At 38.0% G+C, this 17,847-nt stretch overlaps 1 protein-coding gene across 1 annotated transcript in view; it reads right to left on the bottom strand.

Moving 5' to 3' along the window:
• The window catches only part of lpar1 (lysophosphatidic acid receptor 1), a 129,366-nt gene extending 112,556 nt beyond the window's left edge, over positions 1 to 16,810 (bottom strand). Inside the window, exon 1 of the mRNA XM_087268986.1 lies at positions 16,774 to 16,810. The gene's annotated coding sequence lies outside the window, so the exon portion shown is untranslated. The remainder of the gene's footprint in view (positions 1 to 16,773) is intronic.
• Positions 16,811 to 17,847: the final 1,037 nt, after the last annotated feature.

Here is a 17,847-nt window from a genome sequence, read left to right as displayed (position 1 = left end):
ATTTGTGTTATTTTGGCTAAAATAAAAGCAGTTTTTAAAATTTTTAACACCATTTTAAGGACAAAATTATTAGCCCCTTTAATATATATTTATAGATAGTCCACAGAACAAACCATCGTTATACAATAACTTGCCTTATTACCCTAACTACTGCGTGGTTCACCTAATTAACTTAACTAAGCTTTTAAATGTCACTTTTAGCTGTATAGAAGTGTCTTGAAAAATATTGAGTACAATATTATTTACTGTCTTCATGGCAAAAGGATTTCTATCCTCTCATTTTGTGACAGGATAGTCTACACATACGGGTTTCTGACACTACCTACCAAATGCATCTAAGTTATCAAGAAATGCGGAATGGTTTTTTTCTCTCTCATTTGCCATGCGGTATAAAACATTGCATTAAAAATGCATGCTTCCAGCAGTTCCTCGAATGAAATATCTCATTTGTCACAAGGGGCATGAATGAAATGTTTCTGAATGAAAGTGCAAAACTGTGTGTTTTGCCTCTGAAAATCAGCATGTGCCCAAACAGAAGCTCCCATTTTCAAGTTTTTATGCACCTTCCCTCTTTCCCTCCTCCGACACTCCCACCTAAACAGAGCTAGACACACCCACTTTCCTGACTTAATCCAAATTAGAGGTGTGAAAACATCCTGCTGAAACAGGGGGATTTCGTGGTCTTTTAATTTGAGGGCATTTACATCCAAATCAGTTGAACGCTGTTGGAATACCAACAGCTTGCATATGTATGTGTTAAAGGTCCAAAAGTAATTGGACAAAATAATAATCATAAATCAAACTTTCACTTCTAATTCTTTGTTGCAAATCCTTTAAAGTCAATTACAGCCTGAAGTCTGGAATGCATAGACATCACCATATGAATCCCTGGTGGTGCTCTGCTAGGCCTCTACAGCAACTGTCTTCAGTTTCTGCTTGTTCTTGGGGCATTTTCCCTTCAGTTTTGTCTTCAGCGAGTGAAATGCAAGCTCAATTGGATTCAGATCAGTTGATTGACTTGGCCATTGCATAACATTCCACTTCCTTTCATTCGAAAACTCTTTGGTTGCTTCACAGTGCAGATTCTTCATCTGCACTGTGAAGCGCTGTTTAGTGAGTTCTTAAGTATTTGGTTTAATAAGTATTTCTTAAAAAAATATTGCCTGAAATGTTCAGAATTCATCCTGCTGCTTTCATCAGCAGTCACATCATTTATAATTACAAGTGAACAAGTTTCACTGACAGCCATACATGCTCAGCCATGTCACTACTACCACCATACTTCACTGCTTAGGATCATGAGCAGTTCTTTTCCTTCTTCATACTTTTCTATTTCCATCACTCTGGTACAAGTTGATCTTGAACTCATCTGTGGATAGGATGTTGTTCCAGCACCATGAAGGCTTTTTTAGAACTCAAGTAATGAAAACTCTGGTTGCTGGTACGTTCTTTCTTTTTAATAATGTTCCAAAGTTGTTTTGGCTATGCCTAATGTTTTTGCTATCTATCTGATGGGTTTCTTTTGTTTTTCAGCCTAATGATGGCTTGCTTGACTGAGTTGACAGGAACAGATCTGAAATGCAAACAGCACACTTAAAATGAACTCTGGACCTTTTATCTGCTCATTTTAATTGGGATAATTAGGAAATAATACACACCTGGCCATAGAACAGCTTAGAGGCCAATTGTCCAATTACTTTTGGACCCTTAACAAGTTGGAGGCACATATGCAAACTGTTGAACTTCCTACAGCATTCACCTGATTTAAATGTAAATACCCTCAAACTAAAGCTGCAGTCACACTTGACTTTCATCCCCATAAACTTGCATTCTTTTGCACTGGAATGCGTCAGAGCAGAAAGCAATCTCGTTTCGCAGATCCCTGCATTGGAAAGTTCAAGCTTAGTGAACTCTGACCGGCGAAATCGCATCACTTGACTGCGTGAGAACAATCAAGCATCAAAACATGTCCTCTCTGTATGGAAATTTCAAATATGGAGCAATTGCTTGCTTTTTTAATGTCTAATCATTATTATAATCTTGTTTAATCCTGCCCATTTTTGCAGAATTTGTCAAGCTTAAACTCTTGTGTGACTGTGACATAAAGCTGATAGTCTGGAGTTAAAGCACATCTTGTTTCATTTCAAATCAATTGTGTTGGTCTATATATTTAGCAGCCAATTTTGTTCATAAAATACAGGCCCGTAGCCAGAGGGAGTTCGGGTGGTTCGGAAAACACCGCTCACTGAAAAAGGTTAAAAATTTGTTCAGAACATAAGCTCATTTGTTCTACTTTGACTGCTATGCCATCATAAATAGTGAAAATAGCCCATCAAAAAAGGTTTTAAGACCATGTGGAATAATCTGTTGGTTGTCGCTTCGTTGTGATTTCAGCCAATCAGTTTTGGTCAATGCCAAATGCAAATATTTTACAATCTGACGCAAGAAAAGTCGTCTTTCGCTACTGCATTGTTTTCAAATATAGAGAAAACATTATACAGCTAACTTTTATTCAAAATCTTGGACCTTATTCTTGTAACAAAAATAATGAGCAATCAAAAGATGTGAAGAATTAAAAGCAGACCATATTGAAATTAAATTGACTATTATTTTAGTGACTGTTGTCATCCATTAATTTTCAAATGTACTTTTTTTAACAGATAGGCTAGAAAAATCGCGAAGCTCTACATTATTGTTGTTATTATTTGTATGTTTTAATTATTTTTTTATTCAAATGGCCAAATTAAGTAAAGTTGAATGTGAAATTAATATTGCATTTACAAAATGCATTTCATCTCAGATATCAACATTTATTTTGTTTTTTACCAAAAAAAAAAAAGTTTAACCTTCAAGAATCCTTGAGGACATTTTTGGGCAAAATCATTTTATTTAGATAAAAAGCTCTTCTTTAAAGATTTCTTTATTGTGAGAAGTTTAAGACTGGGCTACTCTTTGTAGGTTTCCCATCTGAACAAATATAAGAATAAGGACTCAATTCAACAATGTTAAATGATTAGAAAAAAATAAAACAAATCAGTGCTGATCAGTCATATAGCTAAATAAAGGATTGAGCCTATTTAACATGTTCACACATACATAGACCCTGCCACAAACAGCCCCTGCACATGCACCCCTACAGTTAGAAAATGGCATTGAAATGTTGATATTTTGTATGGTATCATAAGCCACCAAATTTCACCATTTTTAAGGTTTTGGTTGATCTGAACTGACCGCAATGATATTTTAGTTGAAGTAAAATAAATATTACATTTGCAATGTCCCTGCACTTATCTATTCTAGAGCTAAATGATAAGAGAAGTAAAAAAAAAAAAAATTGGGAAATGGGTTTTAGGACAAGAAAGAGTCCAGCAGAGGTTTATGTGGAGGTCAACTAAATGAGCCCCCTGTAAAAGTTCACACTCCTCCAGGACAGCAGATGTGGGACGTCTGCACTTACACTGATGCCTTATTAGCGGCTGGATGTTAAGTGCTGAGCTTTGATGTCCAAAAAACATCAGGGGTGTTGAAGGAGACCCTCATACTGCCTACTGACTGTGTCAACAATCAACAACAGCAAATGGCAATGCAGTACTGCATGAAAAAGTCTACGCAAAAAGACTAAAACAAAACATGGTTGAGAAAAAGCATATGTAAAAGCCTGCAAAAGTTAAATTTCTGGATCATTTCTGTCATCTGATATTTTTTTTTTATAATTTTTATTATCATTTATTTCACCTTAAATAAAATGAAAACAATCTATGCATCGGCATAAGAGTAAAATTACCTTTTAGAAGAAAGTTTTTTGCATCAGAACTCTCTAAAATAAAATAAAATAAAATAAAATAAAATAAAATAGTTCCTATACAGTAGTTACACCATTTAGCAAAAGTGCATTATTGTATTTTTTAAATTTTAAAAGGAATACAAAATATTTAAAACATCTAAATGAATTATCTTTGTTAAAAAAGGTTGCATCAGATAGATAGATAGATAGATAGATAGATAGATAGATAGATAGATAGATAGATAGATAGATAGATAGATAGATAGATAGATAGATAGATAGATAGATAGATAGATAGATAGATAGATAGATAGAGTGACAAAATGGCACTAGTTAGCTAACATTTTCTTTCCCAAACACACATTTTAAATGTTATGTTATGTTTATCAAACTTTAATCAGTTAATGAACTGATTGTTTCACTATATTAGACTTGTCATGATACTGAATAAGAGATACTCAATTAGAGACTAAGCAAAAGGAAAATGAATTAATGTATAGCATTTGTTTTTATATGGAAAAATGCAGGTTATTCAATTTTTACATTGTTATTGTAACTAGAAAGAAAGGAGATAAAATTATAAAATAATAATGATAAAAAAAAACATTCTTTTTTTTAGAATTAACTTTCTTTTCAGTATCTAAAATAAAAAGACTGCTGTATCTGAATGTGCTGCATATTCTTGTTTAGATCAGACTACTTGTTGTAATGTTACCCTATACTGGATCTGCCACGCTATACTGCTGGCAGCCATGCTAAATATTGACAGTTCAAATTTAGATCTCAAAAAGATCACAAGAAAGCCGTAATTACAGATTGCCTGGCAGAGAAGACAGACGAAAGGATTTGCGGTGTAAAATCTGTCTCCCATGCATTTGTTTGTGTGGAGTTTTTCCAGCTTAACATTGGATTAGGAAAGGAGAAAATGACACCTTCCAATCATTAGGCAAATCCAGACTGGCAGCAAGCTAGATTTGCAGACCAAAATGTTTAGCAATTTGTTTCAAATTACATCTGAAAGGAAATAAAGTGCATTAACTAAAATATTTTTTTTTACACTTAGCATGAAAAGTCAAATATATAATATATATATATTTTTTTATTTGTAAAAATACTACATATTGGTACTATCTATCTATCTATCAATCTATCTATCTATCTATCTATCTATCTATCTATCTATCTATCTATCTATCTATCTATCTATCTATCTATCATCTATCTATCCTTTTATTTATGTATTTATTTTTCATAACTTAAAACATTGCTATAGGTATGCTACTCACAATGCATAGATTTTGTTGTGCAACAATCAAAGAGCACCTTTACAGCTTTTTTTTAAGCTAAACTTATTAAAATGAGCTGAAACAACATTTTTAAAGAGTCGCGAAACACCCAAACACATTTTTTGAGCTGTTGACAGTCGTATATGTGTCCCACACTGCTAAAAACACTATTCGGACACCTATATTTCACTAAAAAGTGTAAATTGGTTGTTTTTGCGTTATTTCAAGCAAATTCGTACTTCCGGTTTGAAACAAATTTTTGAAGCTGCGTCACGGTTATGACATAATAGCGTTGTATTCCAGCGTGCAGACTGGACGTCTGTACCTGAATGTGTCTTATTACGTCTTACAGTGTGATACATTAATGCATGAGTAAGGCTTGGTTCAAACCAATCAGCGCGCTCTATTGTGCAACTTCATTAATATTCATTACTGTCACCGTGTTTACATGACAGAGATGCCACGTTGTGTTGGCAAAACAAGCGTGAAGTGTTGCTTTTATAGTTTGCTGCCGTTAAGTTTTGTTTTCATTTTCTCTCTGTGAGAGCTCATCTGGAGTCACTTGTGGATTAACAGTTTACGCGACGCTCGACAACAATAACTTACGTGTCTAAGAAGTATTATTGTTTACCTGAGAGCTGTTCTCATCTGCAAACGCTGAGATCTGGATTTGCTTTAGTCTCCTCTTAATAAAGACGCAGCTCTAGTTGCTGGTGATTGTCCTGTCTCTACAGATTTGGTAAGTGAGCGATCAGTGCTCTTTGTTTATTCAGTTTGTTCATATCGAACTAAGTGAACTGTTGCACCGAGTGTAAACATGTTAGCACCACAACCAAACTTTAACCTCGTGTAGGGTTTTTACCGCATTTTGTGACCGGAATAACACACGCGGCTTTCTGACGCTACCTGTCGTGTGCATCTAAGTTTCCGGGAAATGCTGAGGTTTTTTTTCTCTCATTCGCCGTGCGGTATCAAACATTGCATGAAAAATACACGCTTAGAGCAGTTCCTCGAATCAAATATCTCGTTTGTCGCGAGGGACATGACTGAATTCCCTGAATGAAAGAGCCAAACTGCAGTTAAAGTCCAACATTTAATGATTTGGCAAATAATTCGACTACAGATGTCCATGTAGGTTAAACACCATCACTTTCTCCTGCGTGTGTGTATTTTGACTCTGAAACTCGCGCGTGCCCAAATAGACACTCCCACACCCTCCCAGTTTAGTTCCTCCGACCCTCCCCCCTAAACAGAGCTGGACACGCCCATTTTTCTGACTTTTTCCAAAGTAGAGGTGTGAAAACACCCTGCTGAAACGCGGGGGTTTCATGGCCCTTTAAGGGTAAGAGGGGGTCAACTTAATTGTTTTATTTTCAATCCACTTCAGTTTGTCAAAAACTAATAAGTTAACTTAATCGATTTGTGTTGGAACAACATGAAAGAATGGGGTATATGCACAGCTAGTGTTTTTTAGCCAATGATAAATTTCCGGTGAATGCTTAATGTGACTATTTTCATTTTCATAAGGTTCCTTTTCACAGTATAGATGTTGTAATGTAATATAGTTAAATAATGTAATACATTCAGTTAAATAGACTTAAGCATTTATTTAGTTGTTCAAGCATAAAACGAGATGAAAGATTGTGTAGCCACTAGCAATGTTAGAATCAGCAGGCTAGCGTAGAAAATTCCATAAAAATACTGAGGTAAAATAAACATATTTCAAAGACATGGCAGGGGAAATAGGATTTAATGCAATGTTTCTTGTTCGGTCTGAGAGTCACTTTGTATCATATATCTATCAAGTAGTGAATCCCAGTTGCTCTTCGGACAGGGAACTCCAATGCTATGTGGAAACTGAAATCATCTGAAAGAGTAAAAAATCGGGCCAACAAAATGCCAATGAGTTGGCGGCTTCAGCGCGCACAGCTGGCGTCAATGATAATCAGTCATCCTATAAAGACGTGGCTAGTGCAATGCTCGACATCCTTTTCACTTTTAGAGCCTTTCACAAGCTTCTGAGAGAGTCTTTGAGGGTATCTCCAACCCTTGTCTACAGAGATCGAAAAGCAGCTTCTCCTGGTTCTGAGCAAGTTTGCGCAGTGGCAGACAGTCGAGCTGGGTTTTTCTCCCTTGCCTGGCGTTCTTTGGGTCCGGTCCTCCAAGAGCGGTTAGTATGAAGGATAAAAGCTTTCCTAAAAGAGCAACACGGTTTTGCAGCGCGTCTTATTCAAGATGTCGCTCCGACCATGCGTTTCTGGATGTGGTGGTTTTCTAACCCTGGATGATAGGCACGAGCACAGCGTTTCATGTCTGAGAGTCCAGCATGATAATGCAGTCTGGTTGCATGCGCAAATTTGCATTTCCCCCAGTGAGCCTGTTTGCGCAGTTACTGTGCAAAGTCAGGGAGGACGAGGAGCAGGTCTTGCTAGTTGCGCCTCTCTGGCCCAACCAGATCTTGATATCAGAATTCTCCCTCCTCGCGATGCCCCCCCTCGGTGGGTCCCTTTGAGAGAGGACCTACTCTCTCAGGGACAGGGGACCATCTGGCACCCTCGCCCAGATCTGTGGAACCTCCACGTGTAGTCTATAGAGGCGAGGAAGACTTGGGTAACCTACCAATAGTGGTGGTTAATACCATCAATCAGGCTAAAGCACCCTCTACGAGGCATGCCTATGCGCTGAAGTTGAGTCTATTCACTGAGTGGTGGGCTTGCCAGATCAGTGTTGTGCTTTCTTTCCTTCAGGACAGGTTGAAGCGAAGGCTGTCGCCCTTCACACTGAAGGTTTACCTCTAACAAGCCTACGTGAGGAGCCCTTCGATTCAGCTCTGCTGGTCACATTGGAATCAATTAAGAGGGTCAGGGACATGGAGGTATTTTTGGTCAGTGACTCGTGCCTAGACTTCGGGCCAGCCCACTCTCACGTTGTACTGAGACCCCGGCCCAGCTATGTGCCCAAGGTTCCTAGCACGTCGGTTTAGGATTAGTTAGTGAGCCTGCAAGTGCTGCCTGCAGAGGAGGCAGACCCAGCTCTTTCATTATTTTGTCCTGTTCACACTTTTCATACCTTTGTGGACTGCATTCAGAGCTTTAAATCCAGCTATTTGTCTGTTATGGTGGTCGGCAGAAGGGTAGTGCCGTTTCTAAACAGAGGTTGGCCCACTGGATAGTGGATGCTATCTTCCTCACTCATCAGAGCAAGGGTGAGCCATGCCCCCCAGGGGTGAGAGCGCACTCCACATGGAGCGTCGCATCCTCTTGGCCGTTAGCATGCGGTGCCTCTCTGACAGACATTTGCAGAGCTGCGGGCTGGGCAACAGTTAATACATTTGCAAGGTTTTACAATCTGCGAGTGGAGCCGGTTTCCTTAAGGGTATTAGGTAACCCTTGGCGATTAAGGAAACAATTCGGTTGGGGTGTTGAAACGCTTGCTGCGCCATTCTCCCTAACACGGAGGTACGTGCGCTTTTCCAACTTTGTCAGTTCAGTTCCCCGTTCGGCAAACCCTGCAGAGTTGCTGCGAGGCCTTCAGTATCTGACTCAACAGAGGAGTCAGACGTTGGCCCGTTACGTTGTTGGCATGCCCACTAGTCAGCCCACGTTCTGAGTATAGGTGCCTTCAATGTGTGATCCCCTACAGGCAATCACATAAGCTCACTCTACCATGGTTTAGTCCCCCTTATGTTAAAGCAGGTTGTGTCTTCCCTCCCTGCAAACCATACGCTTTATGTTACCCCCCCTTTTTTCGGGGCTGGTCCACAGGCTGTCACCAGGTCTTCCCTCCTTGGGTAGCAGGTGAACTCCGCAGTGTCTTCCCTATCGGGACTGAACGCTTTCCCAACGTACTGTCGTATTAAAACCCCTTTTTACTGGGTTATTTTCGACTCCCTGAAAAATATAGCTAAACCTGAAAAGTTAAGTAAGGTATGTAAGGGCCAGGAGACACGTTGGAAGACTGCATCTCGTGGCGTTATTTTTTTACTGTCGTGGCGTCTTTATAGGATTACTGATCGTCATTGACACCAGCTGTGCACGCTGACGCTGGCAACTTATTGGCATTTCATTGGCCCAATTTTTTACTCTTTTACATGAATGGTTTCTGACGAAAACCCACAGTGGAAGTTTCCACATAGCATTTCCGTCCCCGTTAATACAATGTTATTAACGGGGACGGGTTTCCATTAATACAATGTATTGTATTGTGTTAAATTACTTTTAAAAGTAAGTTTACTCTACACTCAGCATAATATACAGCAACCTTTACAGCCTATACCTACAACAGCATAATAATGCAAAATGGCATAAACACTTTAGGGGGAAAAAAACAAAATTTTTAAAAATAATTTTAAAATAAAACATTTTTGTAATTTGATGTTTAAAAAGTTAATGTCCTAATATAAGCTTTGACACCAGTTATGAAGGATGTAAATGTCCATATAAAATATAAAATGGTTTAACCTAACCTGTCAGTTTTTTATACAAGTGGACTGCAGCTTTCAAATAGAGCTCATTTGAACTATTTCTTCCAAACAGTCAGTAGTTTTCAGGAAAATGTTTCTTCAGCTGCCAGTAAGCGTTGTTTCTATAGAACTGAACTGTTCTCTCTGATACCTTTAACTGTGATTAGATGATGTGACAGAGGTGGTGAAAGAAGTTAAAATGTTGCTAACATTAAGTTTTGTTTAAAACTGCTAGCAAATGTTTATAGTGCCCATAAATAGTCATGTCCATGTATTGTGCAACAAATTGCTATATTGATTGTTGCGACAGGCCTACCCTGATAAAATAAAGAAAGAAAGAAAGAAAGAAAGAAAGAAAGAAAGAAAGAAATTGAGATGGTAAGAAAATAAACATAGAGATGGATAGATGTACCAACAAACAAAATAAATAAATAATGAAAGAAACAAAAAAAGAAACAAACAAAAAAGAAAGATACAAATGAACGGACGGACGGATAACTAAACGAACGAACAAATAAAATAAAATAAATAAAGAGGTAGAATAAGGAATATAGATGGATGAATGAACAAACAAACAAAAAAAGAAAGAAAGGAAGACAGAAAGAAAGTAAGAAAGAAAGAAAGAGACAGAAAGAAAGAAACGGATGGATAGAGAATGGACGGACAGACGGACGAACAAACAAAATAGAGAAAAAAGAAGGAAAGAGGTGAATGGATGGGTTGTTGAATGTACAAACAAAAGAAAGAAAGAAAGAAAGAAAGAAAGAAAGAAAAAAAGAAAGAAATATTGATTTTCACAACATTTTATTACAAAAACATTAATACATTATTCAAACAATCAACTCACAAAAAAGTGAGAAAAAAGAAATAAATTAATCCAAAATGGGAGCAAAGACCAACTCATTTTCATAAATCTCACACAGAGCACCGGCATGACACCACATTAAGTCAAAAGAAGGAAGATCATCCATAGCTTTAAAAAACCTAAAATCAACTAGAATTCTTGATTTGACAGAATTACCAAAAACTGCCAACAAGTTGTGATTCACATTTCCTTTAATTCTTTGCTTTCTCGTACAATATACTGCCATCTTAGCTTGTCCTAATAAAAAATTGAGAAGCTGATATTTAAAGCGCTTCCTCTGAACATATTTAAACCCACAAATGAAAGTTTTAGTGGAAAAGGTTTCTCCAAAAGATACAAACAAATTCTGTAAAACAGTAAACAAAGGCTCAAGTCTGGAGCATTGCATAAACGTTTCTCTCTGCAAGCAGAAAGGGCAGTCATGACCAACTTTAGGACTTAAAATTGAAATAAAAGCATTAACTGCAACGGCACCATGCAAAATTCTCCACTGTAAATCTCCATGTCTTTTAGTTAATGGTAACATGTACAGTGATCGCCATTGAGGGTGCTCATCCTCATTTAATTTTAAAACCTCACGCCATGGAGTGTCCACTCTATTGTTCAGACCCATTTTATTAAAAACTTTAACACATGTTTTATATAAAACCTTCCCAGAAGCTGACTCTTGCCCAATTATTGTCACATCTTTACAATGTAAAAACACCCCTTCACAGTTTTCTAAGTTGGGAGATAATGACAAAAACGGGAAAACATTGTTACAATTTGGAATAGTTAACCCTTCATAATAGTCCTCCAACAACCTGATCTCTTCAGTTGTGAGAGAAGCCCTCCATTGTTCAAGACGTTTGGTAACTGTCCGTTTAGAATGTAGACCCAAATGTCCAGCAACTGCGTCAGCATTTTTAAAGTCTTTACCAGATGACTTTAATAAACACCCAAGAGTTGTTATTTTAGCGGATGAGAGAATTTCGTTGAGTGCAGGAAAAGATCCCCTAAAGGATATGTCCATACGTGAACCACAGATTAAAGGTTCTTGTAGCAGCCAGTGTAAAGACGTTGTGTCTAAAGGTCTGTGCACAGTAAACAAAGTCCATATCTTAAAGATATTACGGTAGAAGATTGGAAGTTTGGATAAATCCATCCTTTTAGGATTCAGCCAAAACAAAGTTTTCTCAATGCCCACATTTCCAAAACACTGCATTAGCAAAAAGGTTATGGATCTCCAGTTTGCGTCCAATGGTCCATTCAAAAGTCTCTGCACAACCTGTAGCCGAAAAGCTGCTGTTCGGCTCTGTAAATGCACAAGTCAATGACCTCCTTCTTCCTTTGGCAAATACAACACAGCTTTCGGAACCCAGTGTAGCTTTTCCCAAAAGAAATCAAAATTGACTGAACTTTTGACAAAAGATTAAAAGAAGGATCCACACACAATAGCCGATGCCACAAAGATGATGCCAACAAATTATTAATTATCAATATGCGGCCTCTGTAAGACATATTTGGAAGTAAAAAATTCCATTTACTAAGACGGCCTTTTATTTTTTCAACAACACCTTCAAAGTTTTTTTTGCACAACTGCTTCCTTTCCTAAAAACACTCCCAGATACTTAAAACCCTCTCTGGTCCAATTTAAACCATCAGGGAGGTTTGGTTCTCCATTTAACCATTTCCGATTAAAATGGCCTCGCTTTTAGACCAATTAACTTTAGTAGAGGAAAACTCCTTGAAATCATTTAGCAATTTTAACAGCAATGCAACATCATCTTGACAACTAATTAAAACAACAACATAATCTGCATATGCTGACAATTTAAACACATTTGGACATGATGGAATACATAACCCATGCAAATCTGCTCTTAATTTAATTAAAAAAGGTTCAATTGCTAAAACATACAACATTCCAGACAAAGCACAGCCTTGCCTTACACCTCTAAAAACCTTAAAAGCAGCACATAAGTCACTATTAACTTTCAAAATACTCTCAACGTCACAGTACAATACCTTCACCATTGAGATAAAACTTGAACTAAAGCCAAAAGCCTCTAGAGCATCCCATAAATACTTATGCTCGATGCGATCAAAAGCTTTTTCCTGATCAAGCGACAAAAAAAAATATCTAAATTAAGCTTTTTGCCAAGGTCCAAAACATCCCTGATAAAGGATATATTGTCAACAATACGTCTACCAGGTACACAATATGTCTGGTCAGGATGGATCACCTGCTCCAAAACTGCCCCTAATCTGTTTGCCAGGACTTTTGAAAGCAATTTGTAATCATTGCACAACAAACTGACTGGTCTCCAGTTTTTGATGTCGTTCAGATCTCCCTTCTTTGGCAGTAACGTGAGAACTGCTCTACGGCAACTTGTGGGAAGCGGCCCATAGGCCAGGCTTTCTTTGAGCACCTCTAGTAGGCCCGGACCCACATCCCGCCAAAAGGACTTATAGAAGTCAATCGACAACCTATCAAGTCCAGGTGCTTTCCCACATTCCATGCTTTGCAGGGCCTCCTCCAACTCCTCCAGAGTTAAGGCCTTACTGATCTCAGCATTAGAATCTTGGGACAGCTGGGACAGGCAAGTTTTCAAGGAAGACATTAGTAGTTTGTTCATGCATAAGATCACTTTTATACAAATGGTCATAAAAACTTACCACTCTTTTTCGATTATCAGAAGGTTCTGAAAACAAAGATCCATCTTCTGATTTTAAAGCATGTATAAGCCTTCTTTGTCCATTTTTTTTTTCTCTAAATTAAAAAAGAATTTAGAAGGTGCATCCATCAACTCTATGCTCTGATAGCGGGATCTGACCAGCGCTCCTTGTGTAACGGTATCCAAAAATTTACCTAAAATATTTTTCTTTTTATTAAAAGTGCTGTCAACAAGCATTTGAAGCTCTACCAGCTCCTTCTCAATTGATTTTATTGAACTGAGAATGTCTCCTGTGACATTAAGAGTATATTGTTGACACAGCTATTTACCCGGTACCTTTGCAACCTCCTACCACTGCTGCAAACATTGAAAAGTTTTTGTATTTCTAAAATTCTTCCAGAACTCTTTAAAAATCTCCTTAAAATGCTTATCAGACAATAAATTACTGTTAAAATGCCAATACGCACTTTTTGATTTAATAGACCTTTGAGATATAACACATTGTAACAAACTGTGATCAGAGAAACCCACTGGGCAAATTGAACAGCTTCTAAAAAGATTAAACTGGTGCTTAAAACAATAAAATCTATCTAATCTTGCTAGTGAAATCAGATTATCATGAGCATGAGCCCAGGTATAATGTCTTTGACTGCCGTTAAAATTCCTCCAAACATCAACAATTTTATGGGTTTTTATTAATTGAATTAGACGCTTCTGTGAAGCCATGTGTGGTTCAACATGATTCCTATTAAGCATGCTCTCAGTACAATTAAAATCCCTCCCTAAAAACAAAACTTTGTCCGTGTCACAATTACTTAAAACATTACTCAACGTATCAAGAAACACCATCCTTTCTAAAACATTAACTGGAACATACACGCATATGAAAATAAAATAATATTTTTCAAACTGGGCATCAACTTTTTATGACTTTTTTTTCATTCAACCTTTTATGACTTCATCCACCTGATAGGAAACAGGAACAAAGCTCTTAGAGAGCAGAATAGCAACCCCACTGCTAGTTGAATTCAAATGACTTAAAACGGATAACCCATCAAATTCCTTACCCCAGTAAGAACTGTTTAATGCATCACTATGCATTTCTTGAATACAAAAAACATCAATTCTCTTTTGTTTAATTATTTCATATATCTGATACCTTTTCCTAATATCTCTAGCCCCATTTACATTAAGAGAAGCCACAAAAACCTCCTCCATAGAAAGGAAAGAAAGGCAAAACCAAAAATAGCCCAAGCAGAAAAAACAGAAAGGAAAAAAGGGGAGAACGTATTTATGTGCTGTCATTACTGAGCCTTGGTTGGGCATTAAGTTTGCCAAGCAATTTTTCTAGTCGATACACCTTCTGTTTATTGAATCTTCCCTCACTCCTAAAAAGTTTAGCTTTTTCCATGAATTGCATTACATCTGGGAAATATTCCTCAATTTTTACATTTCTGGCATTTTTTGTCACTTTAAGAAATTACTTTATGTCGTCCACAGTGTAAACCCGGCTAGAAAAACCGCTTACTGCACGACACACTGCATTCTGAAAAGTCGCTCTCACTCTCAGTTTCGGATTGACTCAGATCGCATTTATCCGTCTTTTTAGCCTGTTTACCTGTATTCTGTTGTTTTAAAGGGCCATGACACCCCCCACTTTCGGTTAAAGTCTACTTCAGAATTTTTTCAAAGGATGCATGATTAATGGGCGTGGAGCTCCGCGAGCAATGGGCAGGAGTGGGCGTGGCCAGCAGGGGAGAACATGAGCAAACGAAGCTAACTCACAAAATGAGACAAACCGTAAGGAGACGCATGAGTTTATAGTTTACAAAGTTAAAATGCAAAGAAATGAACAGTAATTTAATGCCCTGCTACATTTGTTATTCGTAATTTCATATACACATAACCACAATTTATATAATTATAAAGATAAGTGTGTTCATGTAAACATTATAAATGAGGACTTCTCCCTCAATCCCCGTATCCAGCAGACTCAGTGCAGTAGGTCTCCTGACCTGCCTATTTTAACCAATAGCCCTGCTGGTAATCTGGAGGATTTAGGCAAACACAGCAGCACAGTGATGTGTCTAAATGTGAACGAACTCCTGATAAAAGACAGCGTCCGCCATTCTCTAATTCTCGTGCTGCTCTCCCGACAAAAATGCTTTCAGCACACACAGCTTTGCTGTATGATCGGCCCTGACAAGATCGCAGGGGAAAACATGCAACAAACCCCGTGGATCATGGAAACAAACGCATATGAGCCTTCATGAACAGCTAAATACTGTGTGCCCGTGCCGTGGGTCCGTGATGTGTCTCACAGCTCGGGCTTGACTCTGGCCGAGCTCTCACAGCTCGAGCTTGACTCAGCCGGCTCTTCTCATAGGATAAGAAAACTCCGCTATGAATAATAATGAGAAACCGATGCAAACCGAATCATTGCACTTGCAGTTCTGCGCTACGTCGCCGATTTTGATCCCGCCCCAAAAATCATTTTAAACCCGGAAGCTGAAATTAGCTGACAAAAGCTCAAAATTATCCAGTTTTCCCCATGATTCAAGCTGACAGGTGCTAACATTGTCTTAACTGATGCTCAACACACACAAATCTGTTAATATAAAAAAAAAAGTTCTCCAGGGTGTCCTGAACCTTTAAGCGTCTCTTCTGAGGCGTCTTAAAAGCACTGTCATCTAAATCCATTTCCAAATTCAGATCCTGTTCTTTATTGAAAGTCGCTTGCTCTCCGGTTGTACCCGGGTCACTGCTATTGCGCAATACATCCAACGCAGCCTGTATAGGCTGTTCATCAACCTGTAATGGCCCGTCTCCTTCCACATCAACCACATCATTTCTTCTCTCATCATTTTTATCTATCATGATCACCTCAGCTACTGTTTGTGGTACAGTTTTCTGAGGAAGACCTGTGCTAGGCGCGTTACTAACACCTGCCACAGCGGCCGTGCGATTCTGCATCTCAGTCGCGCGCATCAGCAGGTGAACGATTTTGATCTTGCTGCTGGTTTAATCGACCGGGGCATGAGCGAATTAAATGACCCACTTCCCCGCATGAAAAACACTTCATGCTGTTTGTAGTCACAAATATTTCATAATTAAATTTGTCCTGGCGAAAGTTTAAAGCCACGTCTAATTCATCCAAGTTGTCCTGCAAAATCATATAGGCATAACGCCGAAAAGACACAACATGCTTTAACAAAGGGGACTTGCATCTGATAGGAATCATTTTTATCGGGGAAACAAGTTTGCCATAGCGAGAAAGCATTCCGGTCAGCACCTCGTTTAAAATAAAAGGTGGTACGTTGGACAAAGTTATTCTTTTAGATGGGGTGGACAGCGTAAGCACTGGGGTGAAAATTCCACCAATAACTATTCCACTTTCAACCAACTGATTCGCCAAATCAACCGTCTTTACAAATACTACAATCGCATTATTCATACGAGATGCTGACAGGATGCTTTCAGTGCCCACAACTTCACCTATAGCCAAACTACACTCCTCCACACTAACAGTGGAGTCCACTTTGATCCCATGACGCCGTGTCAGAAAATCAAAGCTCTGACTCCCCGTCATAGCCATTCTGACACGAAAACCGAGAGCAGATGCTCCGGTATAAGTTAAATTAATTCTCTTTCTCAAAACTAATGAAGCCAATAACCGCAAAAAGAAGAGAAAAAGGATAGAAAAAGTAAATCTTTCATACCTGCACACACGCCAAACGCTCACACACAGCTCCACCCACTAACTCAGCACATGCGCGAAAGAAAGAAAGAGAGAAAGAAACATAGAAAGAAAGAAAAAAATAGAAAGAAACAAAAAAACAAAAAAATAAAAAAATGGGATGGATGAACGAACGAGTAAACGAACAAAATAAATAAATAAATAAAAAAAGACGTGGATGGATAGATGACTGAATTAACAAACAAAAGAAAGAAAGAAAGAAACAGATGGATTGATATGTTAGATGGATAGATAGAAAGAAATAAGGAAAGAGGTGGATGGGTGGATGAATGAACAAACAAACGAAAGAAAGAAAGAAAGAAAGAAAGAAAGAAAGAAAGAAAGAAAGAAAGAAAGAAAGAAAGAAAGAAAAAAAGAGAGAGAGAGAGAGAGAGAGAGAGAGAGCACTTTGAGTTTTACTAAAAAGAGATTTAGAACAAAATGTTAAGTCCAAAAAAGCCACACTTCTACAATAGTAAATGAGGAATAATGAAACAGAAGATCACAGGAGACACCAGCAGTGTGCTCTTACTCAATGTGGACTATTCCTGAACTTTGTCCTGACAGTGAAAAAGCTTTTTGGATGGGTTTATAACCCATTTAGTGGAGACAGTTTTCCTACTTCCATCTGCTCTACTGTTTGTTTTGTCCATTCGAGTAGTAATTATTTGTGCAGAATCTTTCCTGGCCAGTCTAGATGGTGCCATTGTCATTTTTTTCATCTCTCGAATTGCTTATTACATTTATGTATCATTCTAAAGAATCACACAGTGGAGCTGAAAAGAATCTGTGACTGCTGAGTCGAGTGCTTGGCATTTTACTTCTACCAAAAAAATAAATAAAATGACAATATGGGGGGGGGGGGTGACTAATCCAAAAACTATGCTATAAGTGTTATTATAATTTTTGGTCCCACTTTATATTGTGTCGCTCATACCTGTAAATTTACATAGTAGATTTGTTAGTAGTATGTACAGTAACTACAGTGTATGTAAACACAGTGTAGCAAAGGTTCTTTGTGTGGGAAGAAGAAGACAGGGTCGGCGTTGAAGTAAGT

This window comes from Danio rerio, chromosome 10, assembly GCF_052040795.2.
Source record: "Danio rerio strain M-AB ecotype USA chromosome 10, GRCz13ab, whole genome shotgun sequence".
NCBI classification, from domain to species: Eukaryota; Metazoa; Chordata; class Actinopteri; order Cypriniformes; family Danionidae; genus Danio; species Danio rerio.
The sequence above is the reverse complement of the archived record's forward strand: the minus strand, read 5'-3'. Positions and strand labels throughout refer to the sequence as shown.